Genomic DNA, 13,599 nt, shown 5'->3' with positions numbered 1-13,599 from the left:
AGAAGATCTAAGTCTACTTCCTCATTTTACAGTCTAAGGAAGCTGTAACCTGAAGAAACTTCATCAAGTCACCCAAGTGATTATAAACAGCAGAGGTCCAGATGACCTAATTCAGAATCTTGAATCATTCAGCAAATATTCATTCAAAACCTGTCATATGTCAGGTACTCTGCTTGGTGTTGCAGATAATTAAGGTGACTAGTATTTTCCTTTAGGGAGATCGAGGAATGAGATCCTTCCCAGGACATTGTAAAAGGTGCTACGATCAAGATTTATACACAGCACCATGGATCCTAGAGATGAGGAAGTGATAACAGAATCTTGAAAGACTTGTAAGAGTTCACCAGGAAAACAAAATGGGAAAGGCAAAAGGAAGAGCGCATAAAAATTTATAAAACTATCAGCAAGTGCAAACTCTTAAGGATCACTATATAAGTTTATTTAGCTAAAGCATAGTGGGCGGGATGGAGGGCCACGAGACTGAAAAGGCAAGTACCGTTTATATAATGGAAAGCCTACATCATGTTAAATGAATATCAAATAAGAGTTCAACTATTATAGGATTCTAAGCAAGGGTGTGATGTGCATATAATTTCATGCAATAAAGAAAACTCTGGAGAAGTGGGGAAAATTAAAAAGAAATAACATTGGAACTGGAGAGAGGGAGATTATGACCATTTAGGAGGCTGCTGAAATAAGAATTTCCCCAATATCACAGATATTGAAGGACTTGCAGTAAGGCAGGGGTCGGGAGCCTATGGTTCGCGAGCCAAATGTGGCTCTTTTGATGGCTGCATCTGGTTTGCAGACAAATCTTTAATAATAAAAATAATGTTAAAAATATAAAACATTCTCATGTATTACAATCCATTCATTTCCTACTGCTCATGTTCATGGTTGCGGGTGGTTGGAGCCAATCACAGCTGTTCTCTGCGACAACACCAAATTTTTATTGGATAATGTATAACGTACACGGTCGTTGTATGGCTCTCATGGAATTACATTTTAAAATATGTGGCGTTCTTGGCTCTCTCAGCCACAAAGATTCCCGACCCCTGCACTAAGGTAAATTCATTGGAGAATAACAGGTGAGGACTGCTTTGAGAAATACTTAAGAAAACTTGGAAATCAATTAGATATGGAGATTACTCGGACTCTTAAGACATGAGAAATTGAGCTAAACACAATGTGGCTGGGATGTAAAATTGTTAATAAAGTAGTTGCAGTTTGAGGAAGGAGGTGGGTGAAATAAGTAACAAAGTGACAGTAAGTTTAGAGTCAACATGTGCTATCTAGTTTGAGATGTTCCATGTCCTACACATACTTGAAAATGTGAGGTGGAGCTCAGGATAGAGCTGTAGTTAGAACTATGGAAAGAAAGGAGCTCACTAACACAAAGAATAAAATGTTTTGAACTTTCTGTGTTTAAGGAGGGCAGAGAAAGAAAAACCCTGAAAAGAATTAATCAGAGAAATAGAAAGTGAACCAGGAAAAGGTAAACTGGAGAATGAAGGAAAATATTTCAGAAAGAGTTAATGATCTATATCAGTGGTCCCCAACCTTTTTTGGGCCACAGACCAGTTTAATGTCAGAAAATATTTTCATGGACCGGCCTTTAGGGTGGGATGGATAAATGTATCACGTGACCAAGACAAGCATCAAGAGTGAGTCTTAGACGAATGTAACAGAGGGAATCTGGTCATTTTTTAAAAATAAAACATTGTTCAGACTTAAATATAAATAAAATGAAAATAATGTAAGTTATTTATTCTTTCTCTGCAGACCAGTACCAAATGGCCCACAGACTGGTACTGGTCTGCGGCCTGGGGAATGGAGACCACTGATCTATATTACATGTCGCAGGAAAATCAAGTAAATTAAGAACTGAAACTTATGCATTGGACTTGAGAATTAAGAAGTGGTCATGAAAAAAAGGAAATCTTACCTTTTGCAACAACATGGATGGACATGGAAACTATTATGTTAAAGTGAAATAAGCCAGGCAGAAAAAGAAAGAAAAAAGAAAAAAAAAGAAAAAGACAATATGACCTCACTCATTTGAGGAATACAATGAACAATGTGAACTGAGGAACGGAATTGAGACAGAGGAGGGATCAAAAGGACCAGAGGAAAAGAGAACAGAGGGAAAGGGGATGATAGGATGGGCTAAGGGGGAGGGCGCTATGGAAGGGGGGCTAGGGAAATGTGGAAGGGAATACGGGGAGGGGGGATGCATTCGGGGTGACCCTAGAATCTATGTAAACACAATAAATTAAAATCAATTAAGAAAAAAGAAGTGGTCAGTGAATTTAGGAAGAGACATTTCAATCATTCAAGGAACTATCACATAAAAACTTATATCTGGCCTGACCAGGCGGTGGCGCAGTGGATAGAGCATCGAACTGGGATGCAGAAGGACCCAGGTTCAAGACCCCGAGGTCGCCAGCTTGAGTGCGGGCTCATCTGGTTTGAGCAAGGCTCACCAGCTTGGACCCAAGGTCGCTGGCTCCAGCAAGGGGTTGCTCGGTCTGCTGAAGGCCCGCGGTCAAGGCACATATGAGAAAGCAATCAATGAACAACTAAGGTGTTGCAAAGCGCAATGAAAAACTAATGATTGATGCTTCTCATCTCTCTCTGTGCCTGTCTGTCTGTCCCTGTCTATCCCTCTCTCTGACTCACTCTGTCTCTGTAAAAAATAAATAAATAAATACAATTAAAAAAAATTTATATCTGCACAAGTTCTGGTGTATTCTCCAAACACCCGCTCATCCTTTGATAGGACCTTGAGGGGAAGCACAGTGCAGGTGAGGCTACATAGCCTCTCCGTGCTATCCTGCTCCTTACCGACCAAATCAGAACCAAAGCACAGCTGTCTGACCCTTCCTCTTGGACTCCTTCCAATTCCTCATGTTTTAAAATATGCTGTGAGAAGATTCCTTCCAAGTCTTTTGAAAACTAAGAATAAGGTTTCATCCCATGCACTGGCCGGATAGCGAGGTTGGTTAGAGTGTCATCCCAAAGCACAGAGATTGCCGGTTTGATCCTGCTCAGGGCACATACAGGAAGAGATGTTTCTGTGTCTTTCTCTCTCTCTCTCCCTTAATTTTAAAACTAAAATAATTTTTAAAAATTTAAAATTAAAAAAAAATTTTTAAACATCACTAAAATGTTATTCATTTGAATAGATGAATATTCATTCTACATGAAAAGAATATGTACGGTTTAAGTGAGCCTGCAAAACTTAGAGGCGTGGAGGCTGAATGAGTTCCTGACATTTGTCACATACCATCCGACAACTGACTGCTACTTAGTGAAATTCAGCCAAGTGCCTTGAAGCAACTAGGACTCGAAAACTCCGGTGATTCGACAATTGATTAATTCCCGTCCCCCTACCCCCCTGACAAATTCTGTACGTTTGAGGGAGATATCTATGTCTCAAGCCTTGTCATTTAGATTCTTCAAAGCTAGTCATTTTGGGGATCAATTAGATGAAAGTAAGTTCTTGAGTAGGAATTATCTGCATATTATTATGTTCTTATTAAAATAAATACCGCCTCTGCCCTGTGGGGTGGGATGCTCTCCACTGCTCTTATCTCCAGTGTTTAGAGTAGCAGTTCTAGTGAATGGAAGGAGATATTGTTTGTTTATTTAATCATCCCTGAACTAAAAATATGTTTTATTTATTTATTTATTTATTTTTATTTTTTATTTTTTTGTATTTTTCTGAAGCTGGAAACGGGGATAGACAGTCAGACAGACTCCCGCATGCGCCCAACTGGGATCCATCTGGCACGCCCACCAGGGGGCGATGCTCTGTCCCTTCAGGGCATCGCTCTGTCGCGACCAGAGCCACTCTAGCGCCTGGGGCAGAGGCCAAGGAGCCATCCCCAGCGCCCGGGCCATCTTTGCTCCAATGGAGCCTTGGCTGCGGGAGGGGAAGAGAGAGACAGAGAGGAAGGAGAGGGGGAGGGGTGGAGAAGCAGATGGGCACTTCTCCTGTGTGCCCTGGCCGGGAATCGAACCTGGGACTTCTGCACGCCAGGCCAACACTCTACCACTGAGCCAACCGGCCAGGGCCAAAATATGTTTTAATGACCACCATGTAATCTTATGGAAGAGCCAAAGAAGTAAAAGACACAAGAAAATATAGCAAAACAAGGAACTGATTGATAAAGGAGAGGTACAGGTTGACTTGTGAAAGTTTGTTTTTGATTGATGATACAAAACCAGAGCTGTTTTAAGAAATCTGTGCTAGATTAAAAGGCAGCTTAAATAAATATCTAGCAAATAAGAGTTTGTTTTCTTGAGCCTATTTTTAAGCACCTCGCAGCTCACTCTGAAGTCTGCTTGTTTTCTAAAACCCTGCAAGTGTCTAGTAATATGCCAAGCACAGACCAGATGTTGCTCTGAGCTTTTCAACATGATGACTGGCGTGTTCATTCTAATTTTACCTCCTAGATATGTTTATATGTGCCTCATTCTCCCTGTCCCTCACTGTCTGCATCCCAATCCACTGCAGTACTCTCCTCACTGACATCTCTACCTTTAGTTCTACTCAGCTTTGTTATCCTCAAAGCCACCACTTTAAAGTATTTGAAATATATGAAAACTTCACTCCAGACTTTATGCTACCCCCGTGGTTGAAGATACACCCAATTATACTCCTTAAAAATTAGAGTGTGTGGGTAGAGCAGGGTGTGTGTAAGTTAGAAGAAGGAAGCAGAGAAGGGTATTTTTGTAGAAAGGTCTGGGAAACCATGGTATAATATATTCTTAAAGACTTATAATCACTTGTGTAAGTTAAAAGCTTTGAGAAGTAAAGAAACAAGTGTAACTTTTTTTAACCCAGTATTTTCTGAATGTATTTGACCATATGATGCTTTTATACTTAATGATGGCAAGGACCTTCAAAATATGTGTTATAGGAAACATAACTCTCCAAATCAAGTCTTAACCCTCTCATATAAATAAGGTGATTATATTGATATATCCAGTTAGCCTAGGGCAGTCCCAGATGTGGCATGTTGACCGGGTGCTCCAGTCTGCTGAGCACCCACTTTCATCCTCAGAAGTGTCCCAGTTCAGATGCTGTATCATATGGTCACCTTATAGATGAGGACCTACATGATCTAGATCCTATCTTTCCCTGCATCAAAATCCATGCTCTGGAATAGAGGGTGGATCAAGGTAGGTTTATAGTTGTTCATACTGAATATAATACAATAATTAGTAAATAATGATACAAAAATAAACTGTTCTGCACACTGGCAACTGTAAACCTATTTTGCCCCACTCTGCACATTAGCTGAAAGAACTTCTCTATTTGTTTTCACTCCCACCTCCCTCCCACCAGCTTGCTAACCACACACCAGGGGTTTTCTTGTTTCTGTGTTTTCTTCATGCGGTTTTCTTTATCTAAAATACGTCCTCTCTTCCTCCTCATTTTTTAAATAAACTCTTTATTTTAGAATAACTATAGACTTATAGAAAGGTTGCAAAGGTAATACAGAGTTCCCATATACACTTCACCCAGATTCTCTTAATATTAACATCTTTTATAACCATGGTGTATTTGTCAAACTAAAAATTAACATGAATATAGTAGTATCAACTAAACTTGGGCCTTGATTTAGATTTCACTAGTGTTTTTAATTCTAAGTAATTATTTTTTTTAATCTATAAACAATTTGACTACAGGTTTTGATGAAAATAAAAGTTTTCAATTCACTTGGGTAGAAAGCCACACTGGGGATTGCTGGTTGTATATGTTTGATTTTAAAAGAAGCTGCCAAATTGTTTTCCAAAGTAGCTGTGCCACGTTGCACACCCACCAGCAATGAATGGGAATTTCTGTTGTTCTAAATACTTGTCACCACATGAAACTGCAGTCTCCTTTCATTCCCCTTCTCTCCCCCTTTGTCCACCTCCACCTACATCCCACATCCTTTTCTCTCTGGCCGTCACCCAGCGTTGTCTGTGTCTTATATGTGTGTGTGTGTGTGTGTGTGTGTGTGTGTGTATATATATATATATATATATATATATATATATATATATATACCCATATATATATGTTTTGTTTTTTTTTTTGTATTTTTCTGAAGCTGGAAACTGGGAGAGACAGTCAGACAGACTCCCGCATGCACCCGACCCGGATCCACCCGGCATGCCCACCAGGGGAGACGCTCTGCCCACCAGGGGGCGATGCTCTGCCCCTCCGGGGCATCAAGGGGGTGGGTGGAGAAGCAAATGGGTGCTTCTCCTATGTGCCCTGGCCAGGAATCGAACACGAGTCCCCCGCACGCCAGGCCGATGCTCTACCGCTGAGCCAACCAGCCAGGGCCTATATATGTTGTTTTGCTAAGTCCCTTCACCTTCCTTCATCTGGCCCCCCAAAACCCCTCCCCTTGAGCAGCTTTCTGTCTATTCCATGTGTCCATGCCTCTCTTTCCATTTTGTTTGTCAGTTTATTTTGTTCATTAGGTTCTACATCCAAGGAAGATTATATGGTATTTTTTAACAGCAAGTTTGATGTTTATAATACAGTGCTGTTGTTTATAATCTCTACCCTATACACTAGATCTCCAGGATTTTTTTTTAACTACTAGCTGCAAGTTTGTACCCTTATATGACATCTCTCCAATCCTTCCCCATCCAAATGCTAAAAAAGCCTTTCAGTAATTCCTGGGCAGCAGAAGCTCAGGGGAAGGGAAAATGTGGCACATCACCAAGAAAACACGTCGCAGTCACGTGGGACTGAAGCACCTTCCAGATAGGCCGTGGAGGACCACTGTTCCTTAGGAGAAAATTTGTAAGGGTCTGAAGGAAAAGTGGATAAGGGGAGGTATTTACTTTTGCCTTTCTTCTTCTTAATTCTACTGGATCAAAGTTCACCCCATGGGGCACTAAGTTTCCCGACTCTTTCAGGTTGTGTTACTCAGGTTTTCTAGAAAATCAGACCCAAAATTTAGAACTGTACATTGTTTGAGGAAAGATCTAGAGCAGGGGTCCCCAAACTACGGCCCGCGGGCCGCATGCGGCCCCCTGAGGCCATTTATCTGGCCCCCGCCACACTTCCGGAAGGAGCATCTCTTTCATTGGTGGTCAGTGAGAGGGGCATAGTTCCCATTGAAATACTGGTCAGTTTGTTGATTTAAACTTATTTGTTCTTTATTTTAAATATTGTATTTGTTCCCTTTTTTTTTTTTTTACTTTAAAATAAGATATGTGCAGTGTGCATAGGGATTTGTTCATAGTTTTTTTTTTATAGTCTAGCCCTCCAACAGTCTGAGGGACAGTGAACTGGCCACCTGTGTAAAAAGTTTGGGGACACCTGATCTAGAGCTTCTGAATTTTCTTGGCAGAACTGTGCCTTGGCTGTGGGGATCCACTCAGGGTACAGGACCGAGGCTTTGTGGAAACCCAAACTCCCGGTAGAAAGGCTGAGAGACCAGGGCTGCTGGAATGTCCCTGGAGGCTGGGTCTCCTGGGAACAAATGGCTAAAGTCACCTGGGACTGAGCCAATCTGGGGAACTTTATATACAGTATGAGAAGGAACTACAATAGTCAAATAATTACACTTGAAGAAAAAAACAAAAGTACACACAAACACAAAAGCACAATAAAACAAGTTGTTTGTAACAAATGGAAAACAAATCTGAATTTAGTAAGGAGAGACTATATTTGGAAATTACTGCAAAGAGCGGGAAGGGACTGTTTGTTGCATTGGGGAGAACCCTTTGACCATAGATCTGCAGATGTCTCGTGAATTAGGAAATAGACTTTTTTCTTCTTAAGGGAGAGGTGTAAACAAGACTAGAAAGAATTGGGTGTGAGCACTTGGAATGAACGGATGTGACAAAATCAGAAAATGTTCCACTGTGTGGCCAGTCTATTCTGGGAGGGGTGCTGTTGAGGAGAGCCGGCTGTTCGCTGGCTCAGGCTGAGGCTGGACCAAAGTCCAGGCACCTGAGGAAGACAAGAATCTTAACTGAAGCTTGGCTAGCAAGCGTTTCATTCTGATTGATCTGCACCAACCAGAAGTTTAGCTAATCATTTATGAGGCAATGAATGGGAATTTGGCCTTGTCATAAGCAAATGAGCAGGAGTGGGGGTGTTGGAGGAGGAAATTCCACGAGTCTTATCTATGTCATATGAGGAAGGATGGTTATATTAAATAAGCCATTTCCCAGAACACAAATATATGAAGGTATCTTTTAACTGTCACTGTTTTTCAAGATCACAGGGCTCAGGTAAAATTTAGCATTGTCAGATACCTAAGAGACTGGCAACATGAGAAAGAATAATAATACACAGTGGCTGACAGGGTCAGTGCATGGGGAAAGGAACATTATTACCTTATAGTGTGGCGCTTTTCAAATTGACCCAGCCTTCTGCAAACTTTCAAACATAATGCAATAGCTTTTCAGCCCATCAACCTCATCTTCAGAAATCTATACTGAAAAAAAATGCTTGGACAAATGTATTGATATAATATATATCAATATTATTTTAAATATCCACCATTTGAGAACAACATAAATATCTGTCAGTGAGTCATTAAAGGCATTTGCACACATGTAACAATGTGGCATTAACAAAGTGTTAGAAGTAGTGTGGTGATTAAGAATTGCTCTCTGGAGTCAGGGGTTGCCTGGGTTCAAATTCCAGCTTCAGCACTTATTGACATGTAATCTCAAGCAACTCAGTCTCTCTGTGTGTCAGTTTTTTCACCTGTAAAAGAGAAGTGTATCTGTGTCACCCTGACCCTTTAGCTCAGTCAGTTAAGAGAGTCGTCCCAAAAGAACAAGGTTGCTGGTTGTCAGAGCACATGTAGGAAGCAGCCAATGAGTGCATGACTGAGTGGAACAACAAATGAATGCTCCCCAACCCCCCCAACCCTCTCTCCCTTCCTTGCTCTGTCTCTCCAAAAATGAAAAAGAAATTAAGCCCTGGCCAATTGCAACTTCTTTCCGGAGCATGAAGTTTGCTGGTTCGATTACCCAGTCAGGGCACATACAGGAGCAACTTGATGTTTCTATCTCTCCTTGCCTCTCTCTCTCAAAGAGAGAGAGAGAGAGAGAGAGAGAGAGAGAGAAAAGAAAACAGAAATGTACCTGTGCCTAAGCTTGTTAGGGAGATTAAATGAGTTAATGCATACTAGCATGCAGTGTCCATACTATAATATAAATGTAGTAGTGTAATTAATATTGCTAGATTTAGATTATTTACATCCAAAGGTGTCTTTTATGTATTAAATGTAAAATATGGTTATGAAATAAAATGTGTTATTATACCTTATGTATGTATTTATTTATTTATTCATTATATAATTTTAAAAGTGTATATATATAGAGAAAGGGAGAGAAATAGTATCTAGAAGAAAATACATGCAGACTTTAACTTTTAAAAGGTTTACTTTTTGTACTTTTGAACTATTCAGTGTTGTTTTTTTTAACAAAAAAATCCATGTGGAAGAAAATTAAGCCATCTCTTATTTGACAGTAAATAAAAGATACATATATAATCAGGGAATGTGGTGAGGGAGGGATACTTTGGTTCTGGGTTAATTTGGCCCTTGGGTAATCAGTTTTTGGTCTTTGAAGTTGAAGAGAGAATGATTTTCATAGATTCAATTTGTGTTGAGATCACTCTGGAATGCAGCATTTAAATGTCAAACTATTTTACAAAGCTATAGTAATCAACACAATATGGTATTGTCACAGAAACTGACACAAAGCTCAATGGAACAGAGTAGAGAGCCCAGAAGTAAACTCATGCATAAATGGTCAATTAATTTATGACAAAGGAGCCAAGAATATATAACAGGGAAAGGATAGTCTTTCAATAAATAGTGTTGGGACAACGGGACAGCCACATGCAAGATTGAATCATAAAACTCCTAGAAGAAAACATTGAAGTTTCTTGATACTGTCTTGCAAATAACATTTTGGAATTGACACCAAAAACAAAGACAACAGGGACTGAAAAGATGGCAGCGGAGTAGGCAGACGCACAGATGCCCAGCTCTCACCACCAAACTGGAATACAAATCAATTTAGGAAAAATCAGCATGAAAAACCAACTCTGAACTACAAGAACAGCTCTTAAAAACCAAGGAGCAAAGAAGAAGCCACAAAAAACCTGGTAGGGAGCGCCTGAATCTCTGCTTACAGTAACGGAGAGGGAGGGTGAGGCTGAGAGCCCAGAGGGGATCTCACACAAGGGAAAAGGGCAGAAACTACTGCTCACAGCCACTTGCCTGGCGACCAGAGAGCAAGGTGTGTTGAAAAGACCAGCTTATCTCCCAAGTGGAAAGGACAGGGAGAGGGACAGAATATGAGGGGCTAGGAATGCAGGAGACGAACTAAAAAAGCTGACTCATCCATGCTGGAGGCGGCCATAGCTGGGGGAGGGACTGAACCTTTTACAAAATAGAGCTGAATTGCTTCTGGATCAGAGATCTCCGGACATCTATCCAGCTCCAATCAGCGCAACGAGACACAGCTGAAAACAAGAAGTGGGGAGGAGGGGCAGTAACTCAGGTCTCCATGGAGATCTGAGATACACCTCCCCCTACTGAAGCTGAGAAAACACCCTGCCCCCAGTGAGATTAGGTGGCTAAAGAGGCCTTCAGAGTCTCAGGTTACACCCACCGCATTCCTGGATACAGTTTCAAGGAAGCCCCCTGCTGAGATCAGTAAAAAGACTATCACCTGTTAAGAAAACAAACAAATCAAGACTTCAAAGCTGCCCAAATCCAAAAGTGGATTACAAATAACAGCTGATACCAACCCAAGAAGACCTAGAAATAACTAAAAACTGGAGGCAGACAACACCAAGCCTAGACTCAACCAACTCTACAAATAAAAAACCCCAAAACAGACAATGAGAAGACAAAGAAGTGCAATCCAAATGAAACGACAAGAGACACCTTCAAAAGATGAACTGAGGGAGATGACGTCAGAGTAATGGTGGGGTAGGAAGTGATACCAATAAATCTCCCCCAAAACTCAACAAGATCTTCAACCAGAAACAGAAAAACCTATACTTGGAGCCTCCAGATGCTTCGCAATTCACCCAAAGGTATGGTTGAGTGAAAAATTGGTTAAATATATAACCAAACCCCGAAGGAAATAGGGAGTAAGAAATGCTCCGCCTTCCTCACTAACCTAAACAGGGCGGCTTTCTCTGGTAACTGTGAATATAGAAACTGAGGCGGGCAAAGGGGGTGAATAGATCCAGGCCACGGCACAAACGGCCGAACCAGGTTGTGGCACGGAGATCCAAGCCGAGGAAAAACTGATCCTGTGGCAACCTGGGCAATACAAGCTAACACTTGCACCAAACCCAAAGAAAGAAAGACAAGCGGGGCGGCCATTTTACCCGGTCTCCTGGTCGGCGTGCGCGCAGTTAGTGGGCGAGAGATTTCTTCCTAGGCCCCGGGAGTGGGTGCCCGTGTTGCCCCACGGAGAGGCAGGGTCAGAGGCCTTTCTGTGGGCCGAGGGCAGAGTCTCTGGGCAGCCCCAGTGCCCTGGGAAAGCCACGCACGGGAGGGAGTGAGAACTAATTCCAACGGTGGAGATTTTCTGTGCTGGAGGGGGTTTCACTCAGAGGGAAACACGGCCAGCCTCATATCCTGGTTTGCGCGCGCAGATAGTGAATGAGAGATTCCTCCGAGTGCCTAGGCAGTGCGCGCCCGTGTTATCGCACAGAGGGGCAGAGTCAGGGGCCTTTGTGTGGGCCAAAGCGGAATCTCGGGCAGCCCCAGTGCCTTGCAAAAGCCACGCACGGGGACGGAGCGAGACTCAATTCCAACACTGCAACTTTTCCCTGCGGTTGGGGGTTTCACTCAGAGCGTGAGACTGCTGGCCAGATATCCTGGTCTGCGCGCGCAGCCAGTGAGTGAGAGTTTCCTCCAAGTGCCCTGGAAGTGGGTGCCCGCCTGTGTTACCGGACAGAGTGGCAGACAGAGCCAGAGGTCTTTGAGTGGGCAGAAAGCCCGCCTGATTATGCTAGCAGTTCTGACCGACTGAGCCTTACCCAGAGCCCTGTGCTGAGTGGAAATAGAGTGGGGAGTTGCCAGCTCTTTGAGCCTCTTACTATCCAGGCAGAGGCAGCAGCAACCCCATAGCTGGATTATCAGGCTACTAATTGAGGAAGGAAAGACTAGGAGAAAGGCTCCAGGAACACGGACTCTCTCACTGTCGGAGCCTATAAATGCTAATGAGCCTCGACTGCCAACGAGACTAAAGCACAATACATGACATTGCCATAGAGACTTATCAACTGCAAACCTCTACCTGAGCGTGCCAAAGGGGCAGAACCCGGGGTACAGAGTCACCGACCAGGAAGAGGGAGAGAAAAGAAAAAGCAAGAAGATAATCTCTCAAAATCAAGAATAATCTGCAGACTTTATAACCTATCCCATTTTATTATATTTGTTCGTTTGTTTCTCTTATCTTCATTCTTGATACTTTTTTTCCTCCTCCAATTTGGTGGATTAACTCTCTGCCGGTCTTACTCTCTCCTCTCCTTGAACTACACTACCCATAAGTGTTACATCTCCTATTCTCTTTTCTCTTCTTTTCCTTTCTCTCTATGAGGGTTGCACTCCAAAACCCTTAACTCTCTCTCTCTCTCTCTCTCCTTTCTTTTTTCTTCTTTTAGTGGTTCCCTCTTTTTTTCTCTCTCTCTCTTTCTTTTCTCCCTCTATATTAGTTTCTTCCTTTCTTCTTTACATCTCCTCTCATTCAAACCTCAATAACAAACAAATTATCTTATCTGGGACTCAAACTTATGTTTGTGGCATTTTGGGGGGTTTTTACTTCACCTTTTTAACTCACTAGCAGTGCTCTCATCCCTGGCTCTCCATTTTATCTAGTTCTTATTCCACTAAATACAATAGTAATTTTTTAATTTGTCCCCCCCATTTTTCCGTTTTCCTCTTATTCCTCTCATCATAACTCTTAGACATCCAACACCTAAAAGCAAATCATTTTATTCTTGACCCAAATTTTTTCCTTATTTGCTTTTTGCTTTTTGTGGGTCCATACGCTCTTTTTTTTTCTTTTTTTTTTTCTTCGTTTTTCTTTTTTTTTTCTTTTTTTTTTTTTTTGCCCTTTTATTACTTTTCCCCAATTCAGGCCCTCCATCACAGGCATTGTTTGTTATAATTCACAGTTCACCACAAGATTTTCTCAAGAAAGAGGGGAGAGGAGAGGAGAGGAAAAAAAAGGGGGGGGAATAATTTCCTTTTTTAAAAATTTTTATTTTATTTTATTTTTCTTTATTTCATTATTAATTTTTTTAAAAAAAACAACTCTTTTCGATTTTTTATTTTTTTTATTACTTTTTTTAACTTTTGATTCTTTATTACATCTCATTAATACTATCAACAAAACCACCCTCAGATGCCATTAAGGAAGAGAAAATCGAATATCATGGATACAAAAGAAAGAGAGGTAACACAGCTAGATGAGGAAAAATCTATGGAGAAAAAATTTAATATATTGGAAACCTTGGAGCTAAATGACAGAGAATTCAAGATAGAAATCCTAAAAATCCTCCGAGATATACAAGAAAACACAGAAAGGCAA

Source organism: Saccopteryx leptura, chromosome 3 (genome assembly GCF_036850995.1).
Source record: "Saccopteryx leptura isolate mSacLep1 chromosome 3, mSacLep1_pri_phased_curated, whole genome shotgun sequence".
In the NCBI taxonomy this organism is placed as follows: Eukaryota; Metazoa; Chordata; class Mammalia; order Chiroptera; family Emballonuridae; genus Saccopteryx; species Saccopteryx leptura.
The sequence above is the reverse complement of the archived record's forward strand: the minus strand, read 5'-3'. Positions refer to the sequence as shown.